Genomic DNA, 12477 nt, shown 5'->3' with positions numbered 1-12477 from the left:
TGTCGGTCCTCCTCACTGGTGGGAGACCGGAGCTCCGCACTCCCCCCGGCCCCCACCTTCTGCCGCAGGAGCCCCGCTCTCCTCTTCATCCTCCTCCTCCCTCCCTCCCTCCCTCCCTCTTTCTATTCTCCATCCATCTCAACCGCCTTCGATCTCGGAGCAGCGCGACCTCCTGGCCCGGATCAGACGGGGATTCGAGGGATTTGGAGGTTTCCTCCGCCGCTCCTTTTCACATCAGGAGGGAAGCAGAGAAGTGTGAACACGCGCAAACACAGACATATACACGTGTATGAATATGGATGTGTGGAGAGAGCGAGAAGAGAAGAGCGCCCGGGCTTGGGGGACTGCATTGTTTCGGCTGCAGTCTGGCTGTTGCTTGAACGTGGCTCCGGATCTTAGCCCAGCCTAGCTAACCGTGTCGTGTCACTGGCGTCGGAAATGGTTGCTTCCACTGTTGCACGTCACGACGTGCGGTGCAGACCGACTCACTCGCGGACATTTTCAAAAACCATTCGACAATATTTAGTTTTGCACTCGAGGGCCGGGCAAAACCCAAAAATGACCCAAAAGAAATACATTTTCCAAAATATATCCACCCCTCCATGAGCCGTCACCTTATCGCGCCGAAGGGTTTTGTGCGTCCCAACGACCCAAAGAGTTAAGTTCTCTGGCAGGTTCACGCACGGTAAAACGGTCGTAGGTGAGGGACCGGACAAAGCACGGCTTTAAGACCCCAAAGACAAATAAAAGGGGCGGAGATTTCTACTGATCCCCACCTGGGTGTGGGGGGGGGGGGGAGAGATGCCGGTCCGACGTGGCAGGTCCAAACGAATTTTGAGCGTCTGGCAGAGTCCCCCATCAGAGGGACTTTCAACTCCCACCTCCCAAAGACGTCTCGTGGAAGGCTCGGGGTGGGGGGGGGGGGGAGACTGAGTCCCAGAGGACCGAGTTCCGAGACTCTATTGTTGAGTTCTCGGCCAGACTCTTGCCCCTCTCAGCTGTCAGTTTCTCAACACTCTCGATGTAGGAAAACACCCTCCTAAATGATTGACGTCTTACATTTCAGTCAAGGTTTGCTCCCTTTTTTTTCCCCCTCAACAGTCAAAGCATGGACATATTGTGAAATGATTCAAACAAAATATCTTTTCTCTTCTGTGAGTTGAAGTGATTGGTGAAATGTCAACATCTCATTTGCGGAGCGGGCGCGACACCGAAGAAGTCGGCCGAGAAGGTTTTGCCAGGTTGCCGTCGGCCGAAAAATGAAAGCGCTGTCGAGCGTCAACCGATTTTTTGGGGAACGAACGCGGACATCGGCCACGGATTGAGGGACTCCGGGCGACCGGCCCGCTCCTCGAGGTACGTCAGAATCGCCCGCCGAGACGGACGCGGCCGCTCTCTCCCGCGCGTGCCGGGTAGCGATGTGACATCCAAAATGAGTTCACTCCTTCTGGGTCGCTGGAAATATTAACTGCCGTCGTCAAAATGGAGAAAAGAAAACAACAACACTGAGTGCCGATAAATGGGGAAACGATATGACAAGCAACATTTACTAGAAAATGACCAATTTATCGAATGCTAACAGAACTGTGTGTTTGTGTGCCAACATGCAAAACTCCACTCAGGAGGGCCAGAGCCCGGATTCAAACCCACAACCTTTGACCTGCGCAGTGGATGTATACACCACTCGGCTGATGTGCCATGCCATTATAATCAATTGGGTTTGCGTTTTGATGATTTATTGAAGGAGGTGTTTGATTTGGACGGATTGTGTCCTTTTGAAATATTCCGTTCGTGACAGAATATAGATGAGAAACACTTGACCCTAACGATGATATTGCACAAAAAAGTTCATGAAGACGTGGTTCCCATCGATGAAACACACGTGTGTAGACTTGAATTTCAAGTCGACGGGCGATTCTTCTTGTTTTGGACGGAGAACCCAGAGAGCGATGGCGGTACCACCTGAACCACACTTTGAGCAGCACCGGATCGATCAGTAGATGGTTAATGAATGTATTTATTGATGTATTGAGGTCATTTGGCGACCGACTGGTGCAAGGGCAGCAAGCTTACGCGCACGCACGTGCGCCTCGCACTCGAGAGGATTGGGTGCGAATCTCGGCTCGGGCCCTGCTGTGCGCAGCTGGAGTCTTTTTCCTCAGGATCGTGTGGGTTTTCTCCAGGTACGGCGCCTTCTCCCACATTCCAAACGCATCTTTCGCTTGCGGAAGGTTCCACACTGTGCATCGGCGTCAAGGTTAGCGCAAATGGTTGCTCGTCTGTTTTTTTGGGTGTCCCTCCCTTGTCCCCCAATTACAACTGGGTGGATTCTGTATGAAAACAATGCTATCGGAGCTGCTTATCCTCACAAGGGTCACGGGAGTGCTGGAGCCTAACCCAGCTAACTTGTGGTTGCCGCGTAGACGGACGACACATTCACAATTCGGGGCAATTTCGGGTCTTGAGTGAACGCATGCGAGAGGTCAGCGGAGGGCCCGGTAAGAACGGGCAAAGTCCGCCCGGGCAGGAATGGGGTTTGAATCCCCGTCCCCGGAGCTGTGAGGCAGACGCTCTAACCAGTGTCTTGACTTTGCCGGCCTGCTGCAAAATGTATTTTTGTCTTTTTTTTTTTTTTTTTTTCCCACCGTGGCTTTTGAGTGAGTGGACAGGAGAGTGGAAGTTGCGTTTATTGCACAGCGCAAGCGTTGCGGGTAATGTACAGCGACGTTGTGCTTCAGCGCATTGAGGTTGCTACGACATTCTTTGCCTTTTATGGAATGTTTGCAACAGCATTCATCTTGCGACCACCTGGTTCTGTTTTGCGTCGCCCTTCATCCTCATTTATTCGCTGTGGGACTCGCGCGCTGTTTTTTTTTTTTTTTTGGTCTCTTGCTCTTATATGATGACATTTATTTAAGTCTTTTTTTATGTGGCAAAGTAAATCAATGGTGGTGTGGTCCGATGTGAGACGACATCCAGTTGTCTGACTTGTTCAGTTGAAATGTTCGAACCCTTGAAATAGCGATTTCTCTTCAAACCGCCACATAATAAATATCATATGAGATCCATAAACATATATTTACCACTGAAAATATCGACTGCAGGCGACACGGATGGAACAATATTGCTCTATTTCCTCTTTTGGGTGCACGTCATATGTCAGCTGGATTCACGGGGCTTGAATTTATTTTACAACATCGGCAAATAATAATCATGATCTCTCAATATGAAATTACTGCTGCAATCTTTACCGCATACACAATCGCAACAGTTCACTGCAAGTTTTGCGGCCGCGTTGCTGTGAGTTCTAAAGTACGTCATGACCGTAGAAGAGCCCAGAAGAGGCTCCGTACAGCTTCATTTGGGCCAAGCGGATTTGGGTCGTACCAACCGCATTTCCGACACAGTACTTCTGTCGCGGAAGGCCACACGTTTGTTGTGGAAAGGGTAACTTTGCAAAAGGGGTGTTCAAAAGAGTTTTTGTCAAATTTCTGGATAAAGACGGCAAAAAAAAAAAGTGAATTTTGCTATATCTGCTCCTTGTTAGGGAAAAACAAAGCCAGGAAAAAGTAGCGGAAGACCAACAGAAGGTGAAATTAATTTCAACTGTGAAGGTTGGACTGCATTTTGGATTCACCTTGAAATGACGCTCAAAAAGTGCTTTTGATAGAGGAGTGCAGAATTCATAGAGAAACTTGACTTTTCTCTGCTTACCAGGCCGAGGATCAACACGTTCACTTCAGCAGGGTACCGGCGGACCCATTTGGAGCATTTGAACCTATTTTCAAAATGCGAGGGGCCACACCCGCCCCGCAAACAAAGTATGAATGCATTAGATGAGTCGTCAGTCACATTTTCAACCCAATAGAAATAAAACATTGTTTCATGATACTTCTCTTCAGATGTCCTTTTGGAGCAGACATTTTTATTGGCGTTATAAATGATGCGTAGTTACATGTGGCTCGGTGACTTCTTCTGTGGTGGTTTTCATCATACGTGTGTGGGGGATGGGGTCGTTGGAGCATAGGCATGCACGATTTTATTTACAGTATTTGATGTATTCATTGAAATTGCAGTGACATAATCATGTGACTAATGTTGGAGCGTGTGAAATGCGCCAAATATTCTTTGAAGCTGCCTCATTTCCTTCCTCCAACACATTTCGAGCGGAAACAAGAGCAAAGGCATCCAGTTCGTCTTGGTTTTGGACAAAAGCCAGACATTTGGTGGCGTTTCTCGCAAATACAAAATGGATGAGGTGGCAGCTTTTATTAGAGAGAAGACCACCACCACCACCCCCCAATCCGTTTTTGAACTAGTTTATGTGTGAGGAAAACCGAGCGGATCCAGCAGATGGTACTGTGGTGAAAAAAGGGCTCATTTTCTATTTTTTGGGGAGGGTCGTGATTGGGTTTGTGTGCTCATAGTTTGAAGACTCAATGTTGCATTTTTTTTTGTTTTTATCCATGAAACACTCCCACGGTGACGCAGCCCACCCACTCGCAGATCCGCCACCTTGCACCCGTCTATGAAAATAACAAGACGTCGCTAAGCCGGCTCTGGCGCGACCTTGGCCCTCCCGCCGTGAAAGAATGAAGTCGTTCACCCAAATGGGGCCCGTAATCTTTGCTGACTTCCGTGGCACACGTTTGGTACGACCGAGCTTTCTAGTGGGGGGGGTTTTTTTTTCCTTCTTCTTCTTCTTCTTCTTCTTCAATGTTCGTCAAGTCAGAAGAATAATCGGAGCTTTCTTGCTCATCTTCAAGTTATCGCCAATTTAAAGTTTGAAGTGTGCTTCACGGATGAGTTGTCTTGTGCCTCACTAGTGTTTCTTTTTGGTCATGGATTAAATGGATTAGGAATCAGAAAGTGGGAGGGAATGATAGGCAAGAAGAGAGGCGCAACGAATGAGGATGATGGCAAAAAACACGGAAGACGGGTTGGAGGTAACGACACCAGAAAATGAAACATTGCATGAGCAGAACATTTTGCATGACGCGCGCACACACACACACACACACACACACAGGGGGAGAGGGAAGTGGAGAGAGGAATACGTGAAAGTTGTCATTTCGTTTGTATTTTGATTTGTCTTTTTGGATTTGTGTATGCGTGCGTGTACGTGTGTGTGTGTTTTTTTTTTTCCCCATTTCACTTTCCAGCTAACCTTGTGGAAAGATTTTAAAACTTTATGGAGCTAATCAATCCTATTTCCCTCACGGGAGGAAGAAAGTATCCATCGAGCTACAACTTCCGCTGAAGAAAAGACGAAAAAGACAAAGCGAAACCCTTACTTAGCTCACACTTACTTTAACACGCCATCAACTATGTTTCTTTTCCGGGGTTTTCTAGGCAAATTTGTATGGCGGCGGTTTCTTCTCTGGTGACAAACGTAGCTATTTGATTCAAAATATTGGTCGAATTTTTATATCACCTGTCACGAGCGGTGCTTCCTGTGAGGGGCGTGGCCAGGCCGTTGCTCTGGGCGGTGCCACCTTGTACAGCTGTCACAGGTGTGTAGCATTTGGGACACCAATGACCCAAGTATACTTAAAGTGCTAAACCTGTCATCGGCATTTGCCAGTTCGTTGCATTCCGGGACATTCTGCTACTGTGCGTAAGTACGTGTAGAGCAATCCCTTGTCACAGCGAGTCTGTGCCCTTTTAGTTTGACGACGTCTCGTCACGTTTATTAGTTTCCCTCCTTGCCATTGGACCCTGTTTATATTTCTGGACCTTGCCACTAGCCTGTGTTTTTGTGCTTCTACTTGTGTTGGACGGCCTTTTTGATATTGACCTGTTTTTTGGAATAAAACCACTCCGAACATTATGCCCTTGCCTGGAGGTCCTGCATTCGGGTACGCCTCCGTGCTGCTGGTCTATGACAATCCTCTTCATTTTTGGACATTTGATTCCATGTTTTTAAAACAAAATCTTAACTAAACTACAATTGTGCAATTTGGCTTACGACCGCTCGCTGAAGCGGCCATCGGGATGATTTCAGTTTGTTCCATTTTATTCAAATGACGTCTTTGGGTTATCCGAAATACAAAGAAATGCACGCTAGAACTTTATATGTATGGAAAGTATGATGCCTCCTCAGTGTGCAGACTTATGGGACACCATTTATATTGATAAACACATCGTTGAGTGACTGCATCTGCGACTGTCAATGAAAATAACATCACGACTCTCAACTGGATCACGTCTGCGGATGAAGATCAGTCCTTATTAATACTGACAACTTGAGGGGATTTTCATGAACGTTTATTCCACCCCCCCCCCCCCCTTAATGTATTTTTACATGAGCCCTGTGGATAATAGATAGACGCTGATGATGAGGACAGCAGCAAGCCTGCAGCCATGCGAGGGAATGGAATGTGCGTAATAAAGCGCAATTACCGCCGCCGCCGTCACACGAGTAAACAAAGCTTTGGGCTGCGATTAGATTTCCCACGTGAAAAGCCAAAATCTGCCCCACATGTAGACTTCATGTAGGCCACTGAAGGGAAGGGAAGAGGGGGGGGGGGGTCCTGTGGCTTGAAGTCCACAAGCCTTTTTCTCTCAAGCGTCGCAGCATCTAATTTGGGAACAGTCAGCAGTTTTTGTTTGTGTCTAGTCTTGTTTTTTGTTGCAACATACGCGCACGTGTGTGTGTGTGTGTGTGTGTGTGAGCGTGCGTGTGTCCTTGCAGAGAGGCTGCTAGAAGCTTCTGTTGTGACAGAACAGGTGCAAATGAATATGAAACAGACCGGCAGAGCTCTGCGGCGGTGGGCCCCTTTTGTGTCGGTTCTGATGTCTAACGCGTCACGGAAGAGCGACCTGGCTTCTTTATGTCAATTAGTACTCGAGTGTCAGATCAAATGCAGACAACATCACAGGGTGACGGAACCGCCAAACCGGAACGTTTCCACTTACTTGCAGGAGGCCCGATTTGTGACAATCCTCGCATAAAGCCGCTGTCATGCAGTACAAGAAGACCCGCTGGCTTCACTGTTGATTGTTCATTTCCTGTTTTTCCATTCTGGCCTAGAAGTGCTTTTCATGATAACGCCGAATGTAATCATGACGTTAGTTGTGCGGGCAACTTGGATTGTGTGTCCGTGCTCGGAGCAGAACTTGATTGTAAACCAAGGAGTCGGAACAAGTCCACAGGTGATCACTTCTGTTCCGCCAAACTTTTAGTCCACAATGTTCTCAAAATTGTGAGGGTCAGCGTCCGACTTTTCTGCGTGGGCTTTGTTTGCACGGACGGGCGTTCTCTGCTTATCCGGCTGCCGTGTTCTATAGCTGTGCTGCGTTGTTGTTTTCAGTTGCCTGGGAGATCACTGGCGGGCGTGGCCTCCTGGTATGCGCCGGCAGGCAATGTCAAGCAAGGAGAGTTCGAAACCCTCAGAAACGACTCGGCGGATTATCGCTTTTGTTTGCTGTCTCCGTGGATCGATGCCTTTGTGCATGCAGCTTTAGTTGATCAAAATATGAAATTATAACTTCTGCGTTGGGACCTCACTCACGACATGGCATTCCTGCCAGCGTCCTCTCAGCTGGCCAACAGAGGGCGCTCGGGCGTCGGCCCACCACCTCCATTACCATGAATACGTTTCAATAAAAATAAATAACGGGGCCGACATCACATCTGGCGGTCGTAACGTGCGACTGATTGACAGCTGTAGCCGCATGAACCAAGAAGCAAAATGCAGGCAAATAAAGGAAACAAGGAATTTGTCCCCGGCGGTCGCCGCCGCCGCCCTGGTACGACATTCGTGTTAAGCACGGAGAAGAACAACAGACAAACTAACAGGAATGGAGAACAGGAGACGTTCGATTAAAAGGGAACCGTTTCTTATCAGAGTCGCAGTTGTGCAAAGATGCAAAGTCTTCTCGCGTTTAGAGCAGTTAAACGCCCCCCCCCCCCACACACACACACACATATGTTAAACTTATACAGAGTGAAATCATCCATCCATCCATTGTCTGAGCCGCTTATCCTCACTAGGGTCGCAGGAATGCTGAACCCCATCCCAACTATCTTTGGGCAGGAGGCGGGCTACACCCTGAACTGGTCGCCAGCCGATCGCTGGCCATATGGAGACAGACAACGGTCACAATCACACCTACGGGCAATTTTGTAGTCGTCAACAAATGCATGTTTTGGGGATGTGGGAGGTTAGCGGCGTTCCCACCCGGAGAAAAGCCACGCAGGCATGGGGAGAACATGCAAACTCCACACAGGTGGGCTCAGGATTTGAACCCCTGTCGTCAGAACTGTGAGGCCAACGCTCTGAGTGAAATCACTTAAGATGGATTTCGAGAGAAGAACGTAGGTGGCGGAGACAAACCTCTGTGTGTATCTAGTACGACCAAAAAAAAAAAATGGCTGTCTGGATGGGGGCACTTCCTTTTTTATGCTTAAATGATGTCATGCTATGTCCGGTATCTGTCTCCCCCCCCCCCCCCCCCCGCCCTGCCTCGACATCCTCCCATGACTTTGGAGAGAGATAAAGCGGGTGAGGATTTGGGTCTACTTTGTGACTTTCCAGTAGCGCATCGCTGTCAAGTGACACGCCCCCGACGCACGCGCACGCTTCTGCCGTCTCGAGTGGCTCGCGAGGAAGGGCGAAGATCGGAGCAGCCGGCCTGCTGCTGCTGCTGCTGCTGCTGCTGCTGCTGTTTTTTGCTGTTTTTTGCTGTTTTTGTTGTATTTGTGCTTCGTTGAGATGACCGCGCTTCTCGGTCCAACCGCACCGGAGCGTTAATGGCACCCACATCTCTCCGGTGGCTTGGAGGCAAGCGGCTGGCGTGTTGTGATGCACGCTGAGATGCCGTCGGTCGCTCGCGGACGGAAGGATTCGAGATTAGGACTTCCGTGATTTTTGTTTTGTGCATATATTGACGGGATTCTTCGCTAGGTAATTGTTGCTCCTGCTTCGGAGCTGGAATGAAGTCCAATTGGGTCGTCTTTTTCTCCTTCTTCTTCGTCATCTTTTGAATCCCACCCAGATGCACATGAATTGCGTCGGGCGCAACGTGGAAGAAGTCGCGCCGCTGTTGTCCAACAGCGCGTCCTCGTCATCGAACAGGGAACCGAAAGGAATGCGGAGCCGGGATTTGCCCCATCCACTATCAGTTGTGACGGTCTCAGCGGTGCGCGTTCACGTAAGCCTTCCTCGTGACTATTGTGACATTTCATAGCAGCCAAGTCACACATGGCCTCGTTGTCCGGATGTATTCGAGTACTTTGACACAGGTGTCGACCTTTTTGTATGGTATGGACCAAAGCACCGACCTTGAAATGCACTGAGTAGTTTTAGTCTAATACTTACGAGGTATTCGCTTCAAGTGAGGTGTATTGCTTGGATAAAATGTACAATATGTCCATCCTGAGGTTATTGTTTCAAACCTTTGCTCCTACAAGTGTAGGTTTTGTCGGGGTGCTCTGATGATTTTCTCTCCACATTTCCAAAACATAAATGTTACTAAATAATCAATCCGTCCGTTTTCCGGCCACGCTTATCCTCGGTGGGGTCTGGGGTCGCCGGGAGTTGGACCCACTGATTCTCAAAGTGGGATCCACGTCCAGGTAATGGCACGCGAGCGCCCTCTAGCGGTACGTTAAGAATCACTGATTTAAATGAGCAAACGGTGCATAAATCTTTTTTTTATGTAATTATTATTTTAAATCCAATACAGTACATTTGTTAAATACAATTGAGCTTTATTTTACCCGAATATTTTTTTCCGATCCACAATTTTCATTTGACTTGTGTACTGTGAATTCTAATTAACATGGCGAGGCACTACTGAGTAGTTAATATTATGATTATCATAATTTTACGGGGGATAATAAATCGATATTTAAGTTCTACAGTATTTACTGTGCTGCAATCGAGTGCCGAGCAGTTCAGGGTCTTTGTTCTCGTTAGTTTTTTTTTTTTGTTCTTTGTTCTGAATGCGATACCAGGGCGGCACCGACTGCCGGAGACAAATCCCTGATGCGTTGTTACGCTTATTCTGTTAGCTGAGATAGGGTCCAGCACTACAGCGACCCTCGTAAGGATAAGCGGCTGAGAAAATGGACGGCCGGATCTGCGTGACTCGACGTCGGGGTCCCAATGCTGATAACAAAAGCGTCGCGCTCATTTTGACGTGGCGGTATCAAAGTTTTCCGATGAATGGATCAGAAACGAGGCGTGAGCAAGCCTGATGGATCGCATCAGTGAGAATTCCTAAAAATGGCACTTTGTGTTGTTTGCCTTGCAGCCCAGCCCACATAGGCCATGCTGAGGCAGGTCCTACTCAACTCCACCATCAGCCCTCAGCTGGACCTGCTGCTCATGGCTCAGTCTTCCGCGAGCACCCCCACCTCTGTCAACGTGGCCGCCCTGCTGAGGCCCACCGCCGTCCGCGGTGGGGCAGGAGAAGGAGGAGGAGGAGGAGGAGGGGGAGGGGGAGGGGGAGGAGGAGGGCTGCAAAAACCGGACCTCGTCACCTACGTGGTCATGTGCCTGCTGTTGTTTCTGCTGGTGCTGAGCATTGTCTTTTTCATTAACTGTCAGCTGCGGAACTCTTTCTTCGCTTCCATGCCGTACGACAGGTCACTGAGGGAGGCCCGGACGTCGTACAAGTAGCCTGGACGGGGGGCTTGCGTTGTGCATGTGACGTTGTTGCCTTCCTCTATTCTCTCCGACACTGGACTCCGTGGCTCGGAATCCGAAATAAGAGCAAGATGGACGGACGCAAAGTGGGTGAGGCCAGGATTGAGTCAAAACCAGCATCAATTGTCTTTGAGTCATTGAGCAGACCAAGAGCGACGGAATGTTGCAAAATTGAGACCCGATTCTCGGCTTTCATACTTGGTTATCTCACGCTGACGGTACACGGATGCAACAAACTCTGATTTTAGCATTTTCTTTGCTCCCTTTTGCGTGTGCGTCCGTGGTATTCAAGTCTTCTGGGAAGTCAAAATCATTGCGTGCGACCTCGATGAGCTACTCTTTGCTTTGTTTGTGAATACACAAATGGAAACTATTTTGGGCAGGTTGGATCATCTTTCATAAAGACATTGTGTAGCTATGTAGCTATCTATGCTACACGCCAATTGTTTTCTTTCGTTTGTTGCAAAAGCACGCCGGTTACATCATACATATAATCAATGAGTGCGGATAATAAATAGTTTCTGAAGTATTTCAGGACATCTCTGCGAGTGACGTCATGGCCGGCTCTCGCTGAATTCGGGGTGGAGTATACGTTTAAGACTTGGCCGTTAGTTAATAGTGCTCGTTTCTGATAGTCAAAGAAGATTTCTGACTTGCCAGAGTTCTGGAATACGGACGGCATTCATAGTGTTTTACCTTGGCCTTTAAAGTTCCAATTATTCATGATGACATAACAACAAGAACAAAATATGTCTTGTGCAATGATGCAACAAACACATTTTTCATCTTGTAGATTGTACGATGGTTATGAAACGGCAGACTGCACGTCTATACCGTGACATAAAGAAACTGAAAATGTCTTCAAGTAAAGTCTTTGTGTCATCCGCTGAATGAATGCCGGCGCTTTTGTTGCAGAGGTCACTGCTGCGATTTAATGTGGCATCGCAGGGGATCCTTCTGAAAGCCGTCTGGCTGCCATCTTTCACTTTTAATTCATGGTTCCCCAAGCCGTTCAGCGTAAGTGCGCTGAGGAATTAAGACTTGAAGCTGAAGTACAAGAAAACTCGTGTGCAATAAATGCAACTACAGCGCTGTCAGCTTCATTGACGCCGCCCGTGCTCACGTCCGCCGTAGACTTGTTGTTGGAAACGTCTCTCACATACCGCGGCGGATAAATGACTTTATCAGTCTAATCCGGTGCAGCTTGTTGTGGGTTTGTATATATATATACAGTATATAGGTTTTTTTTTTTTTTTTTTTTGGTGAGGCAAAGCATATTTATATTGGACTCTGGGTATTACATAAAACGGGTCTAATGGGGTCACCGGATTTCAATAAACGTTAATTTAGAGCATCATCTGGAAGAGCTGGACTTCAAATGACCACTAAAAATGATTTATTCTCAGTGCACTCACCATAACACGTGCATTAAAACAATCAACAGTGAAATGAAGACCACATTCTGCTTCTAGCCATTCGACAGCAACTTTTGCACACCCAAACTAAAACAATCAATTCAACGTTAAAAACACAACATGGCAGGCGACCGGTGAGCACATCTGCCTCACAGTTCTGAGGTTGTGGGTTCAAATCCGTCCTGCCCTGTGTGGAGTTTGCATGTTCTGCCCGTGCCCGCTTGGTTTTTCTCCGGGCACGCCATCCCACAAGCATGCAACATTGATTGGATATTCTAAATTGTCCCGTCAGTGTGATTGTGAGTGCGGCTGTTTGTTTCTTTTTGCCCTGCAATTGGTTGGAAACCAGTTCAGTACCGTTGACAGCTGGGATAGGCTCCAGCACTCCCGCGATCCTTGTGAGCATA

Source organism: Syngnathoides biaculeatus, chromosome 11 (assembly GCF_019802595.1).
Source record: "Syngnathoides biaculeatus isolate LvHL_M chromosome 11, ASM1980259v1, whole genome shotgun sequence".
NCBI lineage: Eukaryota > Metazoa > Chordata > Actinopteri > Syngnathiformes > Syngnathidae > Syngnathoides > Syngnathoides biaculeatus.
This window is presented reverse-complemented; position numbering follows the sequence as displayed.